Genomic DNA, 26,993 nt, shown 5'->3' with positions numbered 1-26,993 from the left:
AGAATAAACTCAAAATGGATTAGACTCACTCATCAGAGACTTAAATGTTAGATTCAAAACCATAAAAATCCTAAAAGAAAACCTAGGCAGTAAAATCTCAGACATTTCTCATAGCAGTATTTTTTTCTGATATATCTCCTTGGGCAAGGAAAACTAAAGAAAAGATAAATGAATGGGACTACATCAAACTAAAAAGATTTTGCACAGCAAAGGAAACCATCAACAAAAGCAAGACAACCCACTGGATGAGGGAACATATTTCCCAATGAGCCACCTGATACGGGATTAATATGCAAAATTTGTAAAGAACTTCTATGACTCAACACCAAAAAAAAAAAATCCAATTTAAAATGGGCAAAGGACCTACCGTATTTTGCTGAGTATAATGCACACCCATGTTTTGTGTGCATTATATACAGGATTATTATGTCTATTGTTATACTTGTGGTATGTAATCATCATACCCATGTCTAATGTGCATCCTTATTTTTCTCTCAAAAATTTGGGCAAACGAGTGTGCATTATACACAGCAAAATACAGTAACTACACACTTCTCCAAAGAGGGCACACAGATGACCAACAGACACATGAAAAGATACTCAATGCCACTAATCATCAGAGAAATGCAAGTTAAAACCACAACGAAATAGCACCTCATACCTGTCAGAATGGCTGTCATCAATAAATCAACAAACAAGTGTTGTCAAGGATGTAGAGAAAGGGGAACACTCATGCACTGCTGGTAGGAAGGCAGACTGGTGCAGCCTCTGTGGAAAACAGTATGGAGTTTCCTAAAAATATTAAAAATGGAGCTGTCTTATAACCCAGCAATTCCACTTCTGGGAATATAGCCAAAGAAACCCAAAACAGTATTTCAAAAGAAATCATGCACCCCCATATTCACTGCAGCATTATTTACAATCACCAAGATTTGGAAGCAGCCCAAGTGCCATCCGTAAATGAGCGGATAAAAAAGCTGTGGTACATTTATACAATGGAATACTACTTGGTCGTAAAAAAAAAAAAAAAAAAAAAGGAAATCTTATCCTTTGTGACAGCATGGATGGGCCTGGAGAGTATTATGCTAAGGGAAATAAGCCAGTAAGAGAAAGACATGTGCCATGTCTGAAATCCACTTATATGTGGAATCTAATGAACAAAATAAACTAACAAAATAGAGAGACTCATAGAATAGACTGACAGCTGTCAGAGGGGAGGGTGGGTGGGAAGGCTGGGCAAAAAAGGTAAAGGAATGAAGCAAAACAACGATAACCTCATAAACACAGACAGCGGTATGGAGACTACCAGAGGAAAGGGGCATGAGGGGAAGGAGGCAGTAGCGGGTAGAGAGGGGATAAATGGTCCTGGAAGAAGACTTGATTCGGGGTGGTGATCACACGCTGTAACATACAGATGATGTATTACAAGATTGCACATCTGAAACCTACGCAATTTTATTAACCAATGTCACCCCAATAAATTCAATTACTTAAAAAAAGCTAGAAGTACAGACTCCCGGAGATGAGGGCGACGTCTTACACTAAGTCTGTACGCCCCACGCTGCAGTGTGTGTAAAACGTGTTCAATGCATACGTACAGAGTGATTAAAAAAAAGAAAGAAAGAAATGAGCTCCTACATGATTACATGTCCTGATTTTGAGAATTATTCTATGGTTATATAAGAAAATGTTCTTAGGAAATGCACAATGAAGTATTTACTGATAAAAAATAAATAACCCTCTAAAAGATAGTTAACAAAGAAGAGTTAACTACAAATTTGAAACATTTCTCTTTGGCTAATTAGTAACAAACGAGTAACAAACTTCTTTTACTTTAAAACATAATAACTTAGGGTTAAAAAGGCTAATTAGGCCTCCCAGCGGCCCCCTGCACAGACAGGATGTGCTCCGGCTGGGGGTGGGCCTCTCACCCTTCCCCTGGGCCCAGCAGGAACTGGAACCCTCTCTGAGGCAAGTCTCACTTGGGTTCCCTCTGGACGGCACTAGGGCTGTCAAAGTCATAAACAAGCAGCACCCCACAGGCAAGTGGGAATTAGACTCGCCAGCTTGCCCTCCCTGCTCTGAGGAGATGTGGCCCAGTTCTGAACAGTCCTCCAAGGAGACTTACGTAATCTATCCTAGATTACACGTTTCACTGTTCCTTTATGGCCCAGGGCATTCAACCCATGCCTAGTTCTTAGGCTCTCAGACACACACTTCAGCATCGTATCTATAGAATTAAGTAGCTTAAGACTCATATCACTGAATCAATCAGAGTTACTTAAGTAACCTTGCCCTGTAAGTCTCTCTGTAGTCCATGCTGGACATAAATGCTAAAAGTAAACAATGACGTCTGAATATTAGCAAAGATAAGTGCGAAAGAAAGTATGCACCTGACCCAAAGCCGAAATAGTGAAGTAGAAAAAGGCTTCTTTCAAATTAATACTCCTGTAACTTCGCTAGGGGAAAACATGTGAAGTCTAAACAAAACCCAGGCTACAGATATTACAAGTAAGAAGAGAACGTGCAGGAAAACCTCATTCCTATAAACAGATAATAATGGATGTTAACCCTTGGGAGGAAGGGCCCCCTGTCAAAGGCTGGAACATGGCCTAAGTGTATGCCACAGATAAATTAAAATGCTGGTCCATGAGACAAAGCCAAACCTCATTACACCAGGTGGGATGTACAAAGACCAAAATAATTCACACGGGGATCTTAGGGCCAGGAGATATTGTCATGGTAGAGGGGACAAAGGGCAAAGGCTGAGAGGAAGCAAAAGCTTGAAGAAATCTTTTAAAGAAATAAGTGTTACAGTTATTTTGGAGAAAGAAGGGCCACAGGGAAAGGCAGCGAGGCCAGTGGTCACTCAGGGCAGGCCCGGAGCACCTTGTGGGAGGCGGGCACCGCGCCGGGCACTGACGGCGACAGGAGCGGACGCCTCAAAGGAAGACCCCGTGGGAGAGCAAGAAGTCATGAGCCCATCACCTAACTCCGAAACAGAAAGAATCAACATGAATGTCATTTGTGGACAGCAAAGAAGTCTGTGTCAGTAGAATAAATACCAAGTCAAATCGAATCACACTTTTAAATAGATAGTATCCCTAATACAAAAATGAAAAATGACATTATTGTTCTACTAAGAAATTTACAAAGCTTTTCTTCCCCTACTTAAAATAAATGTCTGCCCTAAACATGCCACACACACACCCCCCTCACCCACCGGTGCTCAAGGACACTCATCCAGCCCGGTCCGGGGAAGGGCGCAGTCTGTGCGCGGCCCCTCTCTCACCAGGAGGAGGCGGCTGCACCCGGGAGTTAAACTTCAAGCCTCCTCCTGCTCAGTGCTCACTGTGCTGCCTCACAGAGCTGGCACCACCACCCAGAACCATCTCGCCGACTGAGAGTGAAGACTAAGAGCGGAGCGCACAGAGACACCGCAAATCTCAGGGACCACGGCTCCAGGCCCGCTTTTAGGCAGGGCTCATGAAGTTCCCAGCTTCTGGTCTTTCAGTCAACAAGGAGTTATTAAGCATCGTGTGGCCTATTCTCAAGTGGATATCGCCACAGCCCTGCAGCCAACAAAAAATGCTCCCAGAGAAAAGGGAGGTGCGTGACAGAAGAGCCGGAGGAGAACCTAGCCCTTCCTCCTGCCCAGCGCACGCATGCAAGGGTGAGGCGTGCAACTCACCCTTACGTAACAGGGGAGCCAAACAAAGGCCCAGCCAAGTCAACGGGGCATCTGCAGAGCATGATAAACCGAGGGTGAGCCGCGCTCATCGATGAACTACTGACCACCCCACATCGACTCTTTCCTGAATCCCATCCTCTCGCCCATCAACCAAAAACACTGGCACCCACACAAACAATTCCAACAGGACTATCTTAAGAGATCCCTGCTCTTAATGAAGTTGACAGCAAGTTACTTTTTTCACTAGCTTAGCTATGACATACTAAGCATGCCTCTACTTAGATTTTTTGACTTGCTATTAGTATTATACAAACTGTATTTTACGCTTTACAATAATATCAAAACTATGAGAATAATTACCTATTTTGAGCTTGGACAGGCTTCTAAAAAATACCACTCACGTGAAAAGATGGGAAGTGCCCATGTAATTTTACAAATGCCTTTGGCACTGCTATCTTGATCAAGAACTATAAAATACACTATTTCAGAATTAACACAATCTGAGATTAACACAAATTGGCATTTTATAGCTTCCCAACTGATCACACTTTTGCAGCAAAAAGCTATCAAATTACCCACAGAAGAAATTATTAACTGAGAGTACTTGGACATTGGGCACACTAGAGTCGGGACGGCAGGCCGACGCCCGAGGAAGCCCCCGGGGCAGCAGCCCTCGGCACCGCCCGCCGGAAAGGTGCGCAGCACCAGAAGGCGGCCCGCCTAACGAGCGGGACAAGGGCTTCCCGCTTGGCACCTTGCAGGCGGGAGGCCCTGCAAATTCTCCCACTGCAAAACACCTAAAAGCACAGACAAAACTATAAAAAGCATTCATTTTAAATACACAACTGTTCTCTCTCTCCCCCTCCCCCTCCCCCGTGTGTGTGTGTGTGTGTGTCTCTCTCTCTCTCTCTCTCTCTCACACACACACACACACACACACACACACACACACACACACACAGAGTAACAGAAATCCCCAGGGACCAAGAATGAAAGGCAAACTAAAAACACAGGTGAATACTTTCAAGAGCTGACACTACAACAGTCCTAGGGGAAGAGGAGGTGCCATTTTGGGGACAGGGAGAGACAAGAGACAATAATCCTTGGGCTCAGTGAAGCTAAATGCAGAGACTGTGACCTCTACATAGAGCCAGGACCTTGATGAGCTTTACCTCTTGAAAGAGTGGTGTAGAAAAAATCTAACCAAGACAGAAGATGACATAAAAGCTTGTGTCAACCTAAGCTGGAGCAGGGAAAAGAGGTATCCAATGGGAGTCTGTATCCATGAGTCTGCCCTTGGTCCAATTTAAGGTTGAAATATATACTCACCTACATGGCCCACGAAACTAACAAAACTAAAGTGGTCGCAGACAAGTGATACACCCTGGTTGGCTAGAAACAAACACAAAACATCTCTGGGACATACCTCAATCTGGGCCACAGAAGATTCCCACAGATAAAGCCCTCATGAAGGTGAGCTCAAAATCCAAAAGTACAAACACATGTGGGACTAAGCAAACAAAAGCAAGAGCCTACAAGACTCCTAAAAATGTCTGATAATACAACAATGAAAGGAGATAAACTGTTTTGTCTCAAAAGATGCAGAAAAAGTTTCCATGAAATTCAACACCCATACATGATTACAAAAGCAAACAGCAAACTAGAGGAAACCGTCTTTCACTGGATAAAGCAACCATCATGTTTAGTGTGAGACACTGCGAGCATTACCTTTAAATTCAGGAACAGGACTCGGCTGCATGCTATCGATATGCCTCTCAGCATCGAGTCACAGAGTCTAACCAACAAATAAGACACACACACACACACAGAGCTTAAGAGCTGGAACAAAGAACAAAAATTGTCAGTAGTCAAGGATTATATGATTTCAATATAGAAAACCAACAGGCAAACTATTAGCAATACAGGAGAGCTCAGTAAGGTGATTAGATAAAAGATCAATCTAGAAAAATCAATTTTATTTCTTATATGCAGGCAACACCTATTTAAAGAGTGTAATTTTAAAAACATCATTTATAATAGCAGCAATAAGCATATGGTATCTAGTGATAAATCCGGGGAAAGATATGTAAGACTTTTGTGGGGGGAAAAAGCAAAACACTTCACTTAAAGACATTAAAAAAGACCTAAATAATCACAAAGATGTGATGTTTATGGATGGGAAGAGACTATTATAAAATGTCAATTTTTGCCCTGGCCAAGTGGCTTAGTTGGTTGGAGCTTCATCTTGTGCACAAAAAGGCTGTGGGTTCGATCCCTGGTTGGGGCACGTACGGGGGGCAGCTGACTGATGTTTCTCACATTAATGTTCCTCTCCCTTCATCCCTTTCCCTGTCTCTGAAATCAATGAATATATCCTCAGGTGAAGATCTTTTTCAAAAAGTCAATTCTCCCTATAAACTCAATATACCCCTGATCAAAATCCAAAGGCACTAAATGTGCAAACTATAATGGAAAGGTCAATAAATTTCACTGAATCAAAAATGAAAATGCACAAGAAAATACCATTAAAGACACGCCACAGTTAGGGAGATACCTGCAAGCACAGAACCAGAAAAAGGACTGGCATCCACAATTTTGAGGAACTCTTAAAAGCCAGTGGGGAGGGGCGGAGAAAAACCTAGTAGAAAACTAATCAAAGGACATGGCTAAGAAACTCTTAGAAGAGGAAATCCAAATAAACAAAAAGCATCTTATGCACATTAGATAAAGCTGTCAGCAAAGTCTGACAGTGCAAAGCGTTGGAGAGGCTGCTAAGCGAGGGCGATGCTTGCCCACCACTGCGGGTGTGCAGACTGATGCTCTCCACAGCTGGGACTATCTAGCCATGTTAAAGGTGCCCATGCCCTGTAATTTGGAATTTCACTCTTCGAGAAATTCTAGAACAGGTATACAAAGAAATTTTGAATTTACATTTTGTCATCGTAAGGACTGGTGAAAAATAAAAAGCAATCTAGAATGTTCATTACTAAGAAAATGCATTAGTATATTATAGCCCACTCATACAATGGAATATTACACAACTTGAAATAAATGAACTAGAGTATAACACAAATCAATATGGATAAATGTCAATAACATAATAGTAAGTGAAAAAAAAGTTGCAGAAAGATAAACACAAGATGATAACCATGTATGTAGTTTTAGAATATAGAACACAACACTCAATGTCCTAAGGAAACACACGTGCAGTAACGGAAGTAGCACGCACAGCAACAACACACGACCAGAGCACTGCTACCGCTGGGGGAGGGAGGAGAACGGGCTGGGAAGTTAAATATCTTCAACCTGCTGTTTTCTTTAATGCTCACCGGAGGATATGCTTATTGATTTTAGAGAGAGGGAGGAAGGTGGGGGAGAAGAGAAACACTAATCGGTTGCCTCCTGTACACGCCCTGACCGGGGATCAAACCCACAGCCTTTTGGTACATGGGATGATGCTCCAAACAACTGTGCCACCGGCTATGACTGTGTTTTTTTAATATAAATACCTGAAGCAAAATTATGGTATAATGTTGAGATATAACAAAGCTGGAGGGCCATAAACACTTATTTATTTTATTCTGAATACTTTTCTATGTGTTCAAAATAAACAATAAATAACACCTATCCAAAATAGTAAATAAAGGTTGTAAAAGGCAGTTACGCCCAAAAGCGATTGTTTTGGCATAAATATTAGTTCCAAAAAAGACCAGTCCCAGCTCTACAATGGGAACTCGGGTAGGTGGTGTCCGTCACACATTCCAGCCGGTGGCGCAGCCTCGGGTCGCTTTGTCCGACACTCGGGACACGGGCTGCGGACGTGCTGTGGCCCTGGGACCGGCGACGTTTCACAGATTCCGTCACTTTTTACAGTGCTCCCACTAGTTCTAATGGGATTAAAAGGTAATGATTTTTTAAAGTAACAAGAATCAACATTTGATGGCCGCAAACCCACTGAAGGAAGAACATCCGTGCAGGGATGTTACAGAAGGACAGCCGGCTCCCCCCTGCCTGTGCCGCACCTGCGCAGGACGGCAGGGACGGCAGGGACTATACTCCTGGAGAAGGACATTCACCTCCCCCGGCAGCTGACAGTGCTGCTGCCTAAAGACTCTTTCCTTAAAAAAACAAGACAAGTGGGGTCCAAGCACCGGTGTTAAGCAACTAAAGGTCCTAATCTCAACCAGAAAAGAACCTGAGACTGAGGAGGTTCAATATGTTCCTGAAGCTCAACCCTGGCAATGCATGAGGCCTGTCCGGAAAAAGTCCAGCCATTATTAACATAACAAGAACAGTTTGTGTGATGTTGATGTAACCTGGCAGCCAAGGAGAGTGGACTGGAATGCGCATGCGTGAATAATGATGCCTTCACTGTACTGGTCAGTGGGGGCAGTAGATGCCATTGAATGAGCATGTGTACTGTGTGGCCATCACATTCAAAATGACTGAGTAAAGCAATGAGTCTGCATCAAATTTCGTGTTAAGCTTAACAGTCCTCCGTGGAAACCATTGGGATGATTCACAAGGCCACAGCTGTGGGCAGCTGGTGACTGGCAGCTTCATCTAGGACAATGCGCTGTTCACGCATCACGTTTCATGCAGAGTTTTGTGGTGAAACATCCAGTCACCCAGGTGACTCAGCGCCCCTACAGCCCAGACTTGGTGCCCTGCAACTTCTGACTTTTCCCAAAACGAAAATCACCTTTGAGAGAGAAGAGAGTTCAGACTGTCGATCAGATTCAGGAAAATATGATGGGGCGGCTGATGGCAATTGTAAGAACTGTGTGGGGCCCCAAGATGCTTACTTTAAAGAGGACTGAGGCATCGTTGTCCTATGTACAATGTTTCTTGTATCTTCTTCAATAAACATCTCTACTTTTCACATTACATGGCTGGGTACCTTCTGGACAGACCTCATACGCAGGCTTCCCAAGGCCCCCGAGGCTGGCACGCAGACTGGGCGGCATACAGGAGCGAGGAGGCCGCTTTGTCTCATCCTAGACACTGCCCTCAGGAGATCATTACCTTTTACTCCCACCAACCAAATGGGAAGAAATAAAGCCTCACTCACGTGGGTTTGTAGAAAGCAATCAAGCACACGATCCTCACTGCAGAAGGCTGGGAAAGAGGTGGGAAGAGTTCAAAGACAGGGAACTCCACGAACAATGATTCAGAGACAGGAGAGAGCAGAGTGTGTTTAAGGAAATCCAGGAAGTTTGTATTCCTGGAGCACCAAGCAGGAAGTATAGGAGAAGAGTAAAAATACGCCTGGAGAAGTATCAGAGCCAAGACTGTGGAGCACCCTAAGTGCAGACCAGGGAGACCGGGTTTGCCCCACCAGGAAGGCCAGAATGACACGGCCAGACCTGTCCTTCATAGCGATCACGTTGCACCACAAGATGCCAGATAAAAGCACAGGCGTATGTTGTTTCAAACACAGAACAGAGTCCGGCTTATTTTTCGGTGTAACTTTGGTAACTCGATCTCTCTCAACCAGTTTCCTTACCTGTGAAATGGAGGTAACTCCCTACCTTCAGAGACTATGAAGAGGATCAAGTAGTGAATGAATATGAATGTAAACTGTACCATGAATACACACAGCTCAGTATTTAGCACATTTTAAGTATTGAAAACATGGCCTGGAATAAAAATTTGTTGTAAGAAATGTGGCAGATGGCATAAGAGAAGACAGGAAATAGTGGCCAGTTAGGAAGCCAGAGGAAAGGCCAGATCTGAGAACTACTGAGGAGGTGAAATAAACAGGGCAGTGAAGAACTGCTCCCCAGGCCTCAGTAAAAGCCACAGGAGGTTTCTCCTGCAGGCTTCCCTCAGCGGGGCCCAGGCTGCTGCCACCGCCTCCGGCTCAGAGAACAGCCCAGGCTGGAGACCGGACGCCCCACGGAACCCCGCTCACACTGTCCCCGCAGCTGACGAGGCAACAAGTACATGGCAGAGCGGGAGCCCTCTGGTGTCAGAGAGACCCGGGGGAACGGCGCCCCTTAACTGCAGCAAATCACTCACTTGCTCCTCAGCGGGGCCACAGCTGCACCTGAGGTGCTGCAAGGGCTCCCGCAACCCAGGACCCGGCAACACAGCACGCACTCAGTGCAGCGCAACCCAGACAAGCCCTCCACTGCCATGAAACTCACTCTGCAGGGTCTCCAGTGAAAACTCCACAGCCCCGTCCCAGCTCCAGCGCGTCTGGGGGCCGGGGGGCTGTGACGGCCCGGCACACGGCAGCCTGTCGGCTCTCAGGCACCTGGTGATCCATATAGGGAGAGCCTGTTTTTATTTCCAGGATGTGTGCAACATCTTTCACCATAATATGCACTATCTGGTTTCTAAACAAATAAAACCGGTTTCAGGAAGCTCATCTCTGCAGACAGCAGCTGGGAGACTGTACGGTTTTACCCAAAAGTTAAGTAAAAAGTTGGCCCCAAGCCCAGAAAACAGGCACTGCTCCCAGACAAGACTGGATAAGCCACGCTGCAGACGATGAGCGCGTGAAGCGGCGCGGCGGGGAGCACGCGGGGACAGCTGGGGACGCACTGAGAGCCTCCCATAGCCCAGAAGGGTGCCTGGCGGGGCTCCGGACGTTTCGGTTCAGATCTGAAGAGTCGGGGAAGGCAGGAGTTAACTGAGTGTGAGACACCAAAGTCACTAAGTGAAAAATATCTGGGACATAGATATTCTCCCTGATAAGCCAAGATAAGGTTTATGGAAGCAGTAAGAACCAAATGCTCTATCCACATTAAGACCCAAGACTCCTTATGAGAAGTTAGGCAGCTGGAGACACAACCTGGGGAAGGAAGAATATCAGTGGAGACAAAATATAAACACAATAAATGTGAAAGAGTAAGTTTCTACTTCAACAGTTTATTTTATTGATGCTGCTGTTTCAAATTTGATTTCTCAAAGGAATGTACTGATTGCACATTTCACAAGACATCCTTTGCTACTTTCACTTATGAAATAATAAGAGAAGTAAATCTTCAAGGGACAAAAACTTGCCAAAATGCCCTCAAAATGGAATTGTTAAGATACTGCCATAGCACATGGTGTTCCTTTTTTTAAAAAAAATCAAGCCTTTCTCTAAACATATGTTTTTTGAAAACATCTCATCTGAACCACCCACTGCAGAGTTAGTAAATGAAAAGCAAGTCTACAGGGACCATCTAACAGACTAGAGCAAGTCCCAAGTCTCTGATGAGGGAATCCAGGCTGAGAGCACCCTTCAGTCAATCAGTGAACTCTGATTCGCCCTCATCGGGGCTTGCAAACGGGCCTAGAGAAGTTCAGGAACAAACCTACCGCTGTGTGGAACAGCTGACTCTGCCAAGGATGCTGCTGATCTGTTAGAAAAGATGGTCTAAGAACATAAAGTAGATACAATAGAGCAAATTTCACGGGAAGAATTTTTAAAAGACCTCCCCCCCCATATAATGCTGTATAAAAAGCACAAAAAAATTAATATTTAGATCCAATTATTAAAAATAAAATCACAGAAATGTAAGTATTTATACATAGAAAAAAAGACAAGAAGGAAATGCACCAAAAGGTTGACTGTTTTTTATCTCTGGGTGGTAGTTTAACCAAAAATGGTTATATTTTTCATCTTTATTCTTTTGTTTTATAATAAGTAGACACGACTTTATAGTTGTAAAGCCAGCATTTTATCTTCCTTCATGCAGGCTCTCTCTGTGAAGCCAAGCTGTCAGTGAACAAATCCTGCCTAGCCTCTTCCTTACCCTTAGCAGCACCGTATTTTGGGGGCTGTGGCTGCCCCTGTCCACTCCGCATCCAGCGGCCGATCAGGGCAAGCTCTCCTGCTGCCAACGACAGTTCCCTGGCTGTCTACTCAGGGACCCGTCTCTGCTGGGGCTCACGGGGGGCCTAAAGTCAGCATGTGAAAAAAGATCATCAACTATTAAAGCCACCATTGACAAGCCTCTTTAGTTGCCCACATAAACACAGCATAAATAGTGTTATGTATATACGCCTATAGATAACATACAGAAAAAATAACTCCAAAAGGATATAACATTCAGAAATTAAACTCCACTTGTGCTTTGAGCTCGGACCAGCGCAGCAGCAGAGTGAGGAGTCCAGCTTGCAGGCTGCCCCTGCGTGTCCTCCTCCTCATTCCCGGCAAGTCTTTGGAGTTGATAGTTCTCTGTGGCCCTCAATTACCATCATTCTTCTCCTTTCCTCCCCCTTCTCCATTTTTGGTAGAAGACCTGCTGACCCATCAGCCGCACCACCTAGCCCTGTCTCTCCGGGCAGACAGGGGCTCCCCGCAGCGGTGCCGGCCGCAGTAGCTGTGGGGACACCTGACCGCCTCCGCTGCCCATGGGCACAGGACAAACCCACTGAGTAAAACAGGGACTAGGAAGGACCTCCTCACCATTTCAATCATGACTCCTGCATGCTCTGTCTCCCTTTGCACGGTGCATAGCTGAATTTAATGAAGGCCAGATATTAGACATGAGTCCTCTGTGCAGCCAGAGCTCCATTGTGCTGGGAGTGTACACAGGGGTCTCGGTGTTGGTGGGCAGTCCTATCAGTTAGGGACACAGCGAAGACTACACTCACTGAGTGGACAATGAATGACAGAGATCCCAAACGCACCAGAGTTCAGACGGAAGCAATAGAGCCCGAGGCTTTCATGCTGTTGGAAGGCTTCCTGGAGGAGGCAGACCTTGAGACAAACCCTAAAGCAGCACAGAATTAGACAAAGGGAGGCGGGGCGGAGGGGACATTCCACACGGGAATCATGGCACGGATCTGAGGGGAGCGGGAAAGGGAGATAAAATGATTCATTGGTAAACACTGATTCTGCATCTACTATTGACCAGAACTAGCAGGGACTGAAGATGCACAGATGAGAGAACCCTGGGCACAGAGGGATGGGTGGGGCCCTCCAGGGACCATCCAGTCAAAGGACACAGACCCACAGGCAACTGAGACGTGCAGCACATAACTAAGGTCCTCCCATCACCTGATGAACGGGTCAACACAATGCAGCAAGCCCACAGAATGGAATATTTATTATTCAGCAACGAAAGGGAATAAAAGAAAGATAAATGCTACAACATGGGTGGTCCTTAAAAACACTAAGTTAATGAGACACGCCAGCTGCAGAAGGCCACGTATTATATGATTCCATTTATCTGAAATGCCCAGAAGGGGCAAATGAACAGAAACCGAAAGATTCGTGGTGACCAAGGAAGGGACAGGAGGAAGGCGGAATAGTGTGGCTGCCTCCTGAGTGTAGATGTCTTTCCGTAGTAATGTGATGTTCGGGAGTTGGGCAGTTGTGATGGTTGTATGAGCTCGTAAATATACTAAAAAACACCAAATTGAACACTTTAAAATGGTGATGTGCATGGCATGTGAATTATATTTCGGAAGGAAGGAAGGGAGGGAGGGAGGGAGGGAGGGAGGGAGGGAGGGAGGAAAGAAGGAAGTCAAACCAAGGCTCTACAGGACAGAGAAGGAAATAACTGTGGTGAAGGCTCCCGGAGGAGGTCAGAGGGCACACAGAGCCGCCCCAGGGAGAGAGGGAAGGGTGCACGCAGAACTGCGGTTCCGTGGGACCAGCGGGCGGGGAGCGAGTGGGGAGACTGCGAGCGGCAAGAGGCAGCCAGGCCCGGTCTCGGCCCAGCAGTGCCCCATGGGCCTCACTGAAGGGTCTGAACTTTGCCCTGCACGAGGACAGGCGAACGCGGGGCGCTGGGCGCTGCTGCGTGCCTGCCCGGCAGACAGCACCATTACTCCACGGAGCCCTTCTCTGCCGAGCTCAGGAGGCGCCCGGTTACCGCTGTCCGTGCAGCCTCCCCGCAGCCCACGTGCCCCCCGTGGGAGTCACGGAAGGATCGCAAGCATGGAAGTGGCATCATCTGAATTTCCAGTCTAAAGAGAACACTCTGGAGGCCGAATGGAGGCAAGACAGGTGAGAAGTTATTGTAATAGTCCAGGCAAAAAGTGATGAGACCCGGAACTACAGGAGTGGCAATGAGAAGGAAGACGAGAGGGAATCTTAAAGGCTAAGGACGCAAAGCCAGTCAGACCTCAGCGGCCAGCTGGAGCCCCAGGAGGGCAGCCTTGCTCACCGCTGTCTCCCCAGCGTCCACCCCACTCGGGACAAAGGAAGGGCTCCCTGAATATTAACCAAATAGCTAAGTGTTTTTTATCTACGTTCTCTCAGTCAATCTTCACAATACCGTGAGGAAAGTAATCTTATCCCCATTTCACAGATAAGGAATCTAAGGTTCAGAGAAGTTAAGTAACCTACCCAAATATACCCAACTAGAGAGGGTAGAATTCGACTCCACCCCAGACTTTCAATTCCAGACTCCAAGCTTCTATCCATGGTCCAGGTTTCCAACTTGAATGATGGGTTAGGTAACAGTGTTGTTAATGATGAAACGCCAGAAACAGCTGGAAGGTAAGACTGGGAGTCAGAAACACAGATTTGGGTGTTCTTGCCACAATCAGATAACTGAAGCCTCAAATACAGAAGATGCTCAGAGAGTGTTTGTAGTGGGGGAAGGGTAGTCAAGGAGGGATCAAACCATGAGGGAGTAAGGAAAAGGAGTCTGACCCTGACCAGGTAGCTCAGTTGGTCAGAGCGTCATCCCGATACACCAAGGTTGTGGGTTTGATCCCTGGTCAGGGCACATATAAGAATCAACCAATGAATTGATAAATAAGTGGAACAACAAACTGATGTCTTTCTCTCTCCCATTATGCTCTCTCTAAAATCAATAAATTTTTTAAAAAGGAAGGAAGGAGTCTGCACAGAGTATCAGGCAGGGGAAGGACCAGCCTAGGAATGTGCTCCCAGGAAAGACATCAGCAAGGGGGTATGATCGACAGAGGCAAATGCTGCAGAAATTTCAGATGTACTCGTTGGAGGTGGTCACTGGAATTGCAGAAAAAGAGCATTTGAGAGGGGTCCTCAAAGGCCGCCTGGTGTTTGCTGACTGTGTCAGGGCATCAGAATCTGGGGAGCTAGTTAAAAAATCCGTAATTGCCCAGCTCCCACTAATGGAGTAGGTGACTCAAGTCTCTTTAAGCCTCTGTTTTCTCATCTCTGAGTTGGAAACAAGAACATCAATCTCACAGGGCACAGACTTTATATGTCTGCTTTAAAGAAGCTCCCAGGTGACTGTGACACTATTAGAAAACTGGCTTTCTGTTAGGGACCCCAGCTACAGGGGCCACAGGAAAACTTTCACTGGAGAGATGGGCGCCAGGCAGCCCTTTCAGAAGGACTGCCCGGATGGGAGCGTGGAGAGGGGCGAATCGGCCATCCTAGTTCAGGCCCGGGCGATGGAGAAGGCAGAGGACAGAAGAATGGAGCAGGTGTCAGGTAATACCGACGAAAACTCAACCGAATCTCTTGCACAGGAAAGAAAGAAAGGAATTCAATATGACTGTGAGGCTTGACGTCTGGGGACCGCAAAAATGACAGCACACACTTCACAACAATCAGGAAGAACAGAGGGACAGCTGGTATTCTGGGGTCTGGGTAGGGAGAAGAAGGAAATTCATGCAAGATATTTGATAAGGGTTAAGTGCTAGAAAATAAACATACAAAAGAGCCAACTGGCGACCAGCATGTTCTGGGCAGGAAAGCAGCCTGCTGGGTAGGACGCAGACCGGTGTGAGATGGCCCGGGCCAGGAGCCCCGCGCCGCTTTCTATCTGTGGGCACTGAGAGAGCTACTTAGTTCCTCTGAACCTAGGTTTCTTCATTTATAAAATGGGAATAATAACAGTACACGTCTCATAGAAGATTAGTTTTTTAATTAAGTAAAAGTAGTTAAGCACAGTGCCTAGCACATGGTAAGTGAGCATTCAACACATACTGGTCATCACCTTCAGCTACTCCACGCTGACAATCATGGCGCCAGCTGTGCTTTGCAGAGGCTAGATCATATGATTCAAGAGGCAGAAAAAACTTCCTAACTCTGAGACAGGAGAGGAAAGCAGAGGACTCTGAATTTTGACTAAGGAATTAGTACCACTGGTACCATTTCACAATGGTTTAAAAACATTTCCATAAATGTTCTTAACTTGACACAAAGTCTACTTTAGTTCAGTTACTTATTTGATCGATGTTTATTGCAAAACTATTAATACAGAGAATGTACTAAACACTGCATGATGCAAAATTATGCACAATGTAAATGTGGTCCTCAAGGAGATTACAAACTGGAAGGCAAGAAAAACCCATGCACACAAATATCATGCACACAAGTATCTGAAGGACAAGCATGCTGTGGAATGTCACCGATGCGCCACCAGTCATGTGAGTTAGAAGAGGGAGGATCACTTCCAACGCGGATGAAGCTGTCACCTGAACTAAGCCTAGAAAGATGGTTAAAATTTCAATTGGACAGATCACAGATTCAGGGGAAATAATGGGAATACAGTCCAATGAAACTGTGAATACAGATGCAAAGCTGAAAAGGTTCAAAGGTGTGTGCCAACCCTGGCCGGTGTGGCTCAGTTGGCTGGTGCGCTGTCCTGTAACTGAAAGGCTGTGGGTTTGAATCCCCCTGAGGGCACACACCTGGGTTGTGGGTTCGATCCTTTGTCTGGGCATGTATGATGCCTGGTCTGGGCGCATATGAGAGATAACCAATCGATGTTTCTCTCTCACATCAATGTGTCTCTCTCTCCTTTCCTCTCTCTCTAAAATCAACAAAAAAAAAGTCCTTGGGTGAGGATAATTTTTAAAAAAAAACAAACAAACAGCTGTGTTCCAGGAAGAGCCAGGAGTCAGATTAACTAAAGAACCAGCCACGAGGTAACTGGCCTAGTGCTGAAGACAAACGGGAGGGCAAAACCACAGGGTGACGCCTGGCCTTCCTGCGGGACACCAGGCAGGGAGAGTCAGAAACTTGGGGCGGGGGGGGGGGCGGTGGATATGGTTCCACACATGCTGAGCAGGACATTCCTGAAGCCAGCTTCTCGCAGAGGATAGGTCGTTAAAGCTGGACAGGACTCCGGTGCTAATCCAGCCCTCCCATCTGACGGACCGGACACCCGACGCAGAGGAGCGGCCGCACTGCCCACACCGGGGAGTTGGCTGCCGAGGCTGAGTGCAGCCCTGGTTCGCAGGCTCAGTTCACGCCCTTTACACCGGGTCCCCGGCTGGACAGAAGGGTCCGTGAGCCAGGATGAAATGTGGGTTTGCTGCTTGGTAAAGAAACCAGCGTCAGGGAATCGAATCACTGAGAGAGCCAAGAGTGGCGGGTGTGAAAGAGCTTATCTCAGAGGCCAGGCTACAGAGGGAAGAGAAGAGAACAACAAAGCCGGCTTCCATCTGCCGGGGGGGGGGGACGGTCAGGGGGCTGGGTCGTAAAAATGCACTTCTAAGGGGCAGGCAGAGGATCAAGACAGTGCAGAACCCTAGAAACCAAGGTCAGTGTCACTTCTTTGGCGAACACACACATTTTCAATAAATATCTGCTGGAAGGATGGATGGATGGCTACAGAGTAAAGACAAAAAATGTCTGAGCCCCATTCAGGTAAAGCACTTTAAGAGGCACTTTCCGTGGGCAGGTGAAATAACCTCACAGGAACCCTGTGAGGTGGCACTGTTACCTCTATCTCACTACGTTCCAAGACGAGAAAACAGGCCTCTAAACTGCCCAAGTTAAAGAGCGGATGTCAGAGTTAGGACTGCAAATAAAGTCCTCACTACCAGGGAAGCATTAGTAATTTTTATAAAGGTGGTAAATGTTTTAAAAAAATGTTCTTAATTAGAGACACACACTCAGTGACAACATCTGAGATTTAGCTTTAAAAGCTGCCAATAAGCCCTGGGTGGTGCGGCTCAGTGGATTGAGTGCTGGCCTGGGAACCGAAGGGTCGCTGGTTCAATTGCTGGTCAGGGCACAGGCCTAGTCCCCAGTCGGGGCCCATTCAAGGGGCAACAGATCAATGTTTCTCTCTCACATCGATGTCTCTCTCCCTCCCTTCTCCCCTCTCTAAAATCAATAAACATATCCTCAGGTGAGAATTAAATAAGTAAAAAAAAAAGTATGTATACAAAGCAAAGATATACGCAATGTATACAAAGAGGCACAGAAAGATACATATACTCAAGGATGCTGCTAACAAAAAAAAAGATACAAATATATAATACCATGTAACTATTAAAAGATACCAATGGGAAAATACCCAAGCATTAAAAGGGAAGGGAGGGAGCAAGCTACATAAAAGTAGATACACTGTGATCCCATTTCTGCAGAAAGGAATTACTTTCTCTTTCATACTTAGCAACACAGTGGGGGAAAAATGTGGATAAATACAGAACAAATCCTTAGATAATTAACACTGCGACATGGGATTATGGGTTCTTTTCCTTACTTAAAAATGCCTAATTTTACTGTGCTCATATATTACCGGTATAATCAGGGAAAATGTCAAAAGTCAAGGACTTTCCAAAAGCAAGAGACTAGCGATGAAAGTGTTGTGATATAAAGAAAAGTGGAAAAAACGAGGGAGCACACATCCTAAAGCAAGGTGAAAGGCCACCACCAGGAATGGAGGGCAGGTCTGGGGCCTGAAGGGACAGGAACCGGGGGAGCTGCTGTAGGAAACGGGACCCTGAGTGCCAGCGAAGAGTACAGCTCAAAGGAGGCAGAGCAGACGGCTGGGGACCAAGGCAGCCACTGTCCCCTCTCCACTGAAACTGAGCGGCCTAGGGGCAGCAGAAGCAGCTGGGGGAGGTGACTCGGGGGTGGCAGCCAGCAGGGCCAGACAGAGCAAAAAGGCAGACAGGCAGGCAGGCAGCGTGCTCTCTGACACTGGGACCGTGGCGGACAGCGTCCCAGCTAAGGCGGGAGTGGGAGAAAGAGCGGGGAAGGGAAGGTGCAGGGCTGGGACTTGGGGGCCGGAGGGCGGTGGCGTGCAGCGGGGCTGGAGGGCACAGGGAGAGGAAAAGGCCTGAGCTCAAGCCGCAAGCACCCCTCAAGCCTCCTCTCCCTAACTCCCATCTTCTCTGTATCATCACATTAGAAGGAAGATCCCTACTATGTCACTGGTCCTCAAGTGCAAAAACATCTCCACCTGGTTCTGGATTTTTCTCTTGACCACTAAGTGACCTGTGAGGCAGATGGGGGCTCCCTCTGGGTTCCTCCCTCACCTAGTTCTTCCAGAGTTTCTGGGCTGCTCTGAGGGGAGCAAAAGCTCCACAGCCCATGGGGCACTACCTTCTTTGTGCGTATCCTCTACTAACCAAAAGCCCCAAATAAGGGGTGACTCTCAGCCCACAATGAAGCCTTAACCATATCCTATGAGGACATAAGAAAGGGCCCTAAACTTAGAATCAGAAAACCTGGCATTAAGTCCTAGCTTTTCTTCTTACTGGCTTTATGGACTTGAAAGTGAGCCGGTCACCTCTCTGTGTGCTTCCTCGCCTGTAAAATGGGGATATCTGCCTCCCAGGGTGGTTGGGAGGGTGAAGTAAAGTCAATGTGTAACAAGTGTTTCATAAACTAGAATATCATACCTATACAAGGTGTACTTATCAGAGTAAAGCAAACATTTTTCATTTTTGCTTCTACATAACTTTCGCCGATGGTGCTGTACAACCTGGAGTGAGTGCTCACGCCTCCAATGTGCCTGCGCCGGCTGCAGCGGTCCACGCTTTTACTGCTTCTAACCTGTAGTATCACAATTTCCATCTCAACATCTCAATACTACTTGCAAAAAGACTTCAGTTAACAGTTGCTTGCCACATTTAAAGTGCCTTACGCTTTGTCTCAGTTTCCCTTTTTATCTCACATCAATGTGTACCTGTAACTACGGTTACCTCCTTGGCCTTCCTTTCCGCGTGATGGAATGGCTGCACCACGCAGCTTCAGTAAGGCCCCCTGCACCTGGCCTTCGGTGCAACTCCCACGTCATCTGATCGGCCATAAAAATTAAATCAAAGTAATTGAGACAGTATACTCTCTCAAGCTATTTTTCCCCTGAGAAGAACCAAGAGGGTGACCAAATGAATTGGCATAATCTCCCAATATCTAGGTTAGTAATTCAGAATACACAACCTCCTAGCAACGACTTAATGCATCAGTGTCAGCGTTAGCACAGTAGTAGGCTGGGCAAAGATCTAGTACTGAGTTCAAATTCCTAAATAAAGCTTGGGCAAACAGTCTTACAGTATCCTGAATATGACGACATTGAGCTCGGCTGAGTCTCCAAAAGGCCCATCAGCCGCCAAAAGTCACAACACCCGCGTGTCGAGCCCACTGCCGACTCACAGGCCGGCAGCAGTCTGGAGATCTTGTGGCCCAAACTCTCTCAGTCACTCCCTTCACACATGAGGACGGAGTACTCAGGTTAGTAAATGGGCAACGGAAGATCTAGTTAGTACCAGTGAAGAACTGTTACAGTCTCTTTCAAGAGAAACTTTTGCAAGACCCAAAGGGAACAAGTAATGGCCCTCGGCCCCAAAACCATGAACACAGGGAATGGGTAACACATTTTCACAGCAAAACTAAGTATCGCTTTTAGCAGCCTACAAAGGCAGCGGAACACCCTCTTTGGAAATACAGAACTTGAAGGCAGCAGGGGAATCAGAGCTCCCCTCGCACCACCTGCCCCAAAGGAACGGCGTGCTGCTGTCCACACGCAGAGGCCGCTCGCTCGTGCGCGCGGCGAGCGTTACGCAGTGGCTACCCTGTGTCAGAAATGGTTAGGTTCGGGGTCATGAGAATAAGTAAGACCAGGTTCTGCTCTCAAGTAGGTCACAACATAGGCGTGGAGAACACAAAATACCAAAAGTGAAGAGTACGGCGTGACTTTGAGAAGAGCTGGCACGCTCCGCCAAGGCCACACAAAGGAGGGGCATTCAGCCTGATCTGGAAAGAACCAAGGAAGGTGGCTAAGAGATGGGAGTGCTGCATTCCGGTCCATTCCGGCCAAGGGGTCAGACAAGCAGTGGAATGGGGAGGCTGAGTGGCAGGAAGAGCCGTGCATGCTGGGGCCTCCTGGAAGTCAACCTTGGAGCTGTAAGTGCCACACGGACTGTGGCAGAGGAGGGGCCAGAAAGGACGACACTGGAGAGGCCAGGATGTAAAGGTCCTTGTGAGGTGCTGACTTAGAGACACAGCAGGACCTGGGTGTTCCTGGCATCTGGAAGCCAGAGGACCACGGTTTCCTCTGAACTGGAGTTACGGACCACCTAACATGGGGGGTCTGACTAAGGAAGACTGGAAGAAGGTTAGAGCCAGTCATTTTGAATCACTTCTGTCTGGCTCATACTTTTTTTCCTCTCACAGGGAAAAAATAAAACTAAACACGCCTGTAACAAAACCTGTGAACCTTCTGTTCATCAAAAACATTTCTGAACAGGGTGCTAGATTCTATCAAAGTAGCTCAAATTAGACAAAGATGACATCTGGAGACTTTCCAACATCTGGAACCTTCCAGGCAAAAAGACCAAAGTTAAGTCTCTGATGGCAATAGAACAGCGACTTTCAACCTTTTTCATCTCATGGCACGTATAAACTAATCACTAAAATTTGTAGCGCACCAAAAAATGTATCTTTTGCTGATGTGACCAAAAACATAGGTATAATTTTTATTCATTCACACCAGAAAGCTATTGTTGTGTTGGCCGCTGTCATTTTTCATTTGACAACCTAAGAGAAAAGAGGTCAGTGCCCCTGACTGTTGCATGTGTTAAAATCACTGCAGTAGAGGCCAGCTGGAGAAGCGTCCAGCACAGGGGCCGCACAGAACGCAGCGCTGCGTGGCCCACCCCAGCCCTCTGGCGATCGGAATGCCCAGTGTCCCCTAAGCAAGGATGCGCCGCACGGCTCTGTCCTGGCTTCTCCACAGAAAATTCCAGGAAAAAAACCTGCCAGCGCCAGGAATAACCTTGGACTTTATCGTGTTGACTTCTGCCTGCTGCAGAGCCTGGACAGTTCTCTCAGCAGCCTGGGTGCCAGCGGGCGAGGGCAGCGAGCTGCCTTCCTCGCCCGACACGGAAACCGGGCCGCTCGCCTGTGCCCGGCACCCAGCCGCACTCCCACTGCTGGCGCCACCGCAGACGGCGCCCCTCGACACCGCCCGCCGCGTGGACTGCCACCAGCAGCGGGCCCTGACCCCGCCGAGCCCCGGCCCTCGTCGCCCGTCCTGAGCACGACCTGCAGAGCTTGTATCAGCCCCATTTTACGGGCTGAATTTTAAAAAAATGAATAGAATAAAAAGCAAGGCTTGGAGAGGCTACACGCTTACCCAGGTCAAAAAGCACGCAAGAGTTAGAGGGGGGACAGCTCCAAAGGCGGTGCCCTTCCCCTTGTCCTAGGCCCCTCTGAAGTTTTCTAGCGAAATAAAAAACTCCGAGCCTTCTTTCCAAGAGTTTCGGAAGTTCATCCATTTGACTGAGAGGTGGTAAAAATCATTTCTTTCAGCAATCACTTTGCCTTCAAAGCAATAAATAAACCAGTTCCTATTTTCTTAGAGGTATTTCAAAGAATGTACTTATTATCTAATTGCCTTGATTGTATGTTTCTTCATTTATTTTTGGCCAAATCGATAGAGAAAGAGAGAAGAGAGCAAAGGACAAAATTTCATTTTACTAGATCAGAATGGAGATGAACAATTAAAGCAAACAAAAAAAAATTCAAATATAATTTACATTAAAAAATAAAAAATAAATATAATTTACATTATATTTTATGCAGTAAAAATCAAGAGACAACTTCAAACAGACGGTGCCTTACCTCAATCTTATTCTTCCTGTTCTAGGGAACAGCACTCCAAGCGATCAGCAAACACTCCCAGCCACACACAGTGAACCAGACCAAAGGGGTGACAACGCCTCCGTGCTCCCAAAACCACAGTGGGAAGGAAAGTGTGACGGCTTCCCGAGGAACCTGAGCACATATACAACATCCGTAAATCACTGCTCATCCAGACACTCAGAAACAGAATGTTTACCTTGTGGTTTGCCTACAGGAGCACTTAAAGTTAACAGGTGTGTTTAAATAAAATAATACAAAAACAATTCCACACCAACATGAGCACATTAGAGCTAAACTTCTTCTATGGGAACATATAATCAATTGTCACTTGTCAAAATCAATACTTTATAAAGACCTTATTAAACGGCATATCAAGCTATGCCTGAATCACTTCTTCCTTCACAGACCCACAGCCACTTCTAAACTAAGAACTACTATTAAAATGTCAACAGTATCACCATAGTGGAGGTGCCCAACCCAGTCCTGCCACAATTAAACAGAAACTGTTGTATGAAAGAATGAATTACATAAGGTAGAAAACTTGAGAGACAAAGAATACAGTTTAAGGGAAACACATAATTTGTTAAAGATTAAGGGGAAAAACAATCTCCAGAACTATCCATAGAACTACAAATAGTCAAAATTACCTCGCATTTCACCTGAAAATGTATCCTAGACTCCAATAAGGCAGCACCTCCCAACATTCTAAATTGATACGGTGCAAAGATTCTGATCCTGCTTTTTGCCACATAGGGTTGGATATCATGCGTAGACAACACGGCAGCTTCCGCCCCAATACCGCATGCAGAGCTCTGGGGCACGGCTGCGAGCCTCAGGCTGGGGTTTGCACACTCCATGATACAGGAGACAGAGTTTACAGACTAACGTCACTGGGGACAGGTAATGCTTCCTGTGAAGATAATGCCCTGTGAGAGCTGACACTCATTAGGACTTAACAGATTCAATACAATGACTTCATGGTGATAGGAAAAAGTAAACTTTCATCAATTGAGGGATATAAAGAACATAAAACATTTTTAATTAAATTTATTGGGCGATATGGGTTAATAAGATCATACAGGTTTCAAGTGTGCACTTCTATGGTATATGATCTGCACACCGCATTGTGTTCACAACACAGTCAACTCCCCTCTGTCACGGCATCCTTGACCCGGAAAGGACTGATAACAACATAAACCGTTAAGAGTTTTCACAGCCCTCTCTACAGAGTTGCACACATGAAACAGTGACACCGAAATGAGAAAAACAGGCCCTTAAATTAGTTCGAATTTATAAAAAAATTGGAAAACCCCTAGAATTTACATATATTGTGGTGTCTAAGTGTGTCTAGCATTACAAAGCCACAGTGCTGTAAAGAAAATATGAGTCACAATTCAAAATCAAAGGAGAAAAAAAAAATGAACAGAGGAAAGCTCTGAATCCACATACCACAAAGACATTCTTTACTTAAAGTATTGCCAATGATGGCTAGCATTCTGACCTGCTGTAAGGACTGGTTCACACTGTCTTCTACTCGTTGACAAACTCATTAAGCTACCGGACGCCCCTCCCAGCCCCATCCACCGCTAAGCAGTGGGATGCTAACCGGTCTGAGTCACTCACGCCCACGCACGAAGAGGTCATTCTCCACCAGGAAGCCCACTCTGCGAAGTCCCCGTGTTCCTCTTCCAAGAGGCCACCGCCATGGCCCACGTAGAGCAAATTCTCCAACTTCACCCGCCTACCGACCCTCCCCTACACACTCCAGCCTCGTCCTAACGCCAAGCAGGCCAGCACCACTCGCAGGGACACTTTTGTGGCAAGCTCCCCGCCTGAGAACCATCCAAGGACAGGATGCGTCGGGGCCCAGGAGAATCCAGCTCCAGGCTCAACTCCCCTGGGCCCCACTGAGCTCCGGCCTTTCCAGGAACTAATAATCACCGGTTACGTCGGAGAAGCTAAACTCTCGCTTGCCTCTTCTGCCCCGCGGACTCCAGTCTGCCAACTTCGCAGGCTGGGGAGCGGGGGAGAGGGGCCGGGGGAGAAAGACGCGCCGCGAGGCGCCTCGGGACCAGGCACACCGAGGCCCCCCGAAATTCCGACGCAAACCCCCACTTGCCCCCCACCACGGTCGGCCTCCAGGGCGTCTGGACCGGGCGCTCCGAGCGGACGCCACTACAGTTAAGTCTCCGTGCTCCTGAGACTCCCTTCCCCGGCTACAACAATCCTAAATATCAAGCCATCGAGGCCCCGAATCGAAGCTAAGATCCCCTTCAAGCCTCCAGCCACTGGAGTTTCCTTGCTCGGATCCGGCGCCCTAAGGCCCGGGCCGCCGGGGCCGGCTCGCTGTACCAGGCCGCAGAGCGCCAGGGGCCCGGGCCGTGTCCCCACGGGGCCCCCATTGTTGCGGGTCCCGGCGGCCCGAGCCGGGAGCCGGGGGCCGGCGCCGGCACTCACCTCCGCGCCGCGGCTCCGGGCCGCGCCGGGCCTCGCAGGGCCGGGTGGCCTCGCGTTCCGCCGCGCCCGCCTCGGCGGAGTCTGCGGCGGCGAGGGCGCGGGCGGGGGCGGCGGCCGGGGCAAGAAGCAGCCGGCCAGGCCCGGGCGCCGCAGACTGGCTCGGACCGAGCTCCGGTCTTCTCTGGCGGCGGAGGCGCTCGCAGCCTCCGCTCGCGGTCCGCGCCAGAAAGCGTCCCCCTCCCGGCCCGCGCGCCAGGCGGCCCGGGCGGGAACACACGCCGCCGAGAGCAAAGTTCCGCCGGGAGCTGATGGAGGCCGCTCTTCCCCCGCGCCAGGTGGCCCGCGATTCCTCCGCGGAAAGCGCCGCCTATGCGCCCGAGGGCCGTTTCGGGAGTGAACGCGGCACAGAAATCCCAGGCCGGAATCCACCCGGGAACGGTTCCAGGGCTAGGTCCGACGGAAAGAGGTTGCACCCTGCCAGCCACCGGAGAGGCAGGCTGGCTACTTAATGCCTCAGTTGAGCCTCGGTTCCTCCTCATTCTTCACTCGAGGGTGACCTTGAGGGCTTGATAGGATTGCATGAGATGATAAAAGTGCCTGGCGCAGAGATACGGGGCTCGGCGTTCGGGCACGGGCGTTGCTGACACTACCAACGATTATTGCTGCTGTTACCATCGCCTCCTGCAGAGGTTCGCGCCGCCCTCGTGGACCCCTGGAAGGTATGCGCACCTGTCTGCAAGATTCCCTGGAAAGGAAGCCAGGGCAAGAAAAGCCTTCTTGATCACCGGCACTCAAGCAGAGGTTAAGGATGCAGATGCTCCTTCCTGAAGTTGGTAATGACTGCCACGTGGGCTCCCGTTAACTATAAGAGTTTATTGTGTCCACTGTCTCCACTACAATCCCGTCTCCTCCTCCTCCTCCCCCTCCTCCTCCTCCTCCTCCTCTTCCTCCTCCTCCTCCTCCTCCGAGCATTGGCGAGATGAAGGAAAAAAAGTCTGAAACTGGGTTTTTAAAAAGGTTTTGCTTTCTGCATAAAATCAGTGGATTATAAAAAAATAATCCTTCTCCCCATCTCCCTCTTCTTCTGGGCTTTCCCACCTGGAGATATGAGACATACCTAGTTATTTTCGGAGTAAATTAGGTCATAAAAATACAGGTATGTGTTCCCAAACTATCAGTGGGTAATTAGATCTGCAGAAGGTGCTCCAAAAAGAACCATAGCTGTTATGTGTTCTCAAATTTTCCATTCTCAGTCTCTTGGCTTGTGAGGCTCAGGAAATTTTAGCCTGATACTCTTTCTCCCCTGCCTGAAGAAACTTTGCAGAAAGGCTCACTTATATCAGTCACTTGCACCTGAATGAAATTTTGTCACTGTGTCACACATCTACCCATGTGGATTTCCATTTAGATTATCCTCCGGAAGTAATGAATGGGCTCTGCCCCTCTAACCATTGTGGTAGCCACCTAGAAATGGAGGCTCGTGGGTTGCGGAGCTGCAGGCTCAAAGCTGCCTGAGGCCCTGCTCCCTCAAGCAAGGGGGCTTCATCTTATGCAATAGAAGACTTACTAAATACAGGCTCTTAAGGATGCGGAGGCTTTGAATAGCAGAACAGCATGGGAGAAGGCACGAGTAGAGGAAAGAAAAAAAAAGAGGTAATCCTAGATGGACCTCAGGGTTTAGCTGGGCAGGCTGGGGCATATCATTTCTGGCCTCTCACTGTAACTCCTGAAAGCTCAGTCTGTGACCACTCCTAGATCACTTCAGACCCAAAGTTGTAATGGCTCAGGTTCTGTGTAATCAGCCCTGTGTCAGGGCTGGGTGAGCAATGTGAGGGGCCCTTGGCTCCAGGGCCATGAGGGCCTGCTCACCCTCACCACACGTGGGTGCTCCCAGAGTCAGGGTGATAAAAATGTTCAGCACACTGGAAAGGAAAGGAACCTCCTTCACGTCATTAAAGGATATTAATTTAAAAAATGTGACAACTAACATTGTACTCCATGGTGAAATACGGCAAATGCTGAAAGCTTTCTCCGTAGGACCAGGAATGAGACAAATGTGCCTGCTTTCACCAC

At 47.6% G+C, this 26,993-nt stretch overlaps 1 protein-coding gene across 1 annotated transcript in view; it reads right to left on the bottom strand.

The window, feature by feature from the left end:
* Positions 1-25,131, bottom strand: part of RAD54L2 (RAD54 like 2) — a 75,880-nt gene extending 50,749 nt beyond the window's left edge. Inside the window, exons 1-2 of the mRNA XM_054594782.1 lie at positions 24,921-25,131; positions 22,443-22,595 (exon numbers count right to left, since the gene is read on the bottom strand). The gene's annotated coding sequence lies outside the window, so the exon portion shown is untranslated. The remainder of the gene's footprint in view (positions 1-22,442; positions 22,596-24,920) is intronic.
* Positions 25,132-26,993: the final 1,862 nt, after the last annotated feature.

This window comes from Pteronotus mesoamericanus, unplaced genomic scaffold, assembly GCF_021234165.1.
Source record: "Pteronotus mesoamericanus isolate MK-2021 breed Mesoamerican mustached bat unplaced genomic scaffold, CSHL_Meso_final scaffold_533, whole genome shotgun sequence".
Taxonomy (NCBI): Eukaryota; Metazoa; Chordata; class Mammalia; order Chiroptera; family Mormoopidae; genus Pteronotus; species Pteronotus mesoamericanus.
Note: the sequence above shows the minus strand (reverse complement) of the source record. Positions and strands in the feature narration are given on the sequence as shown.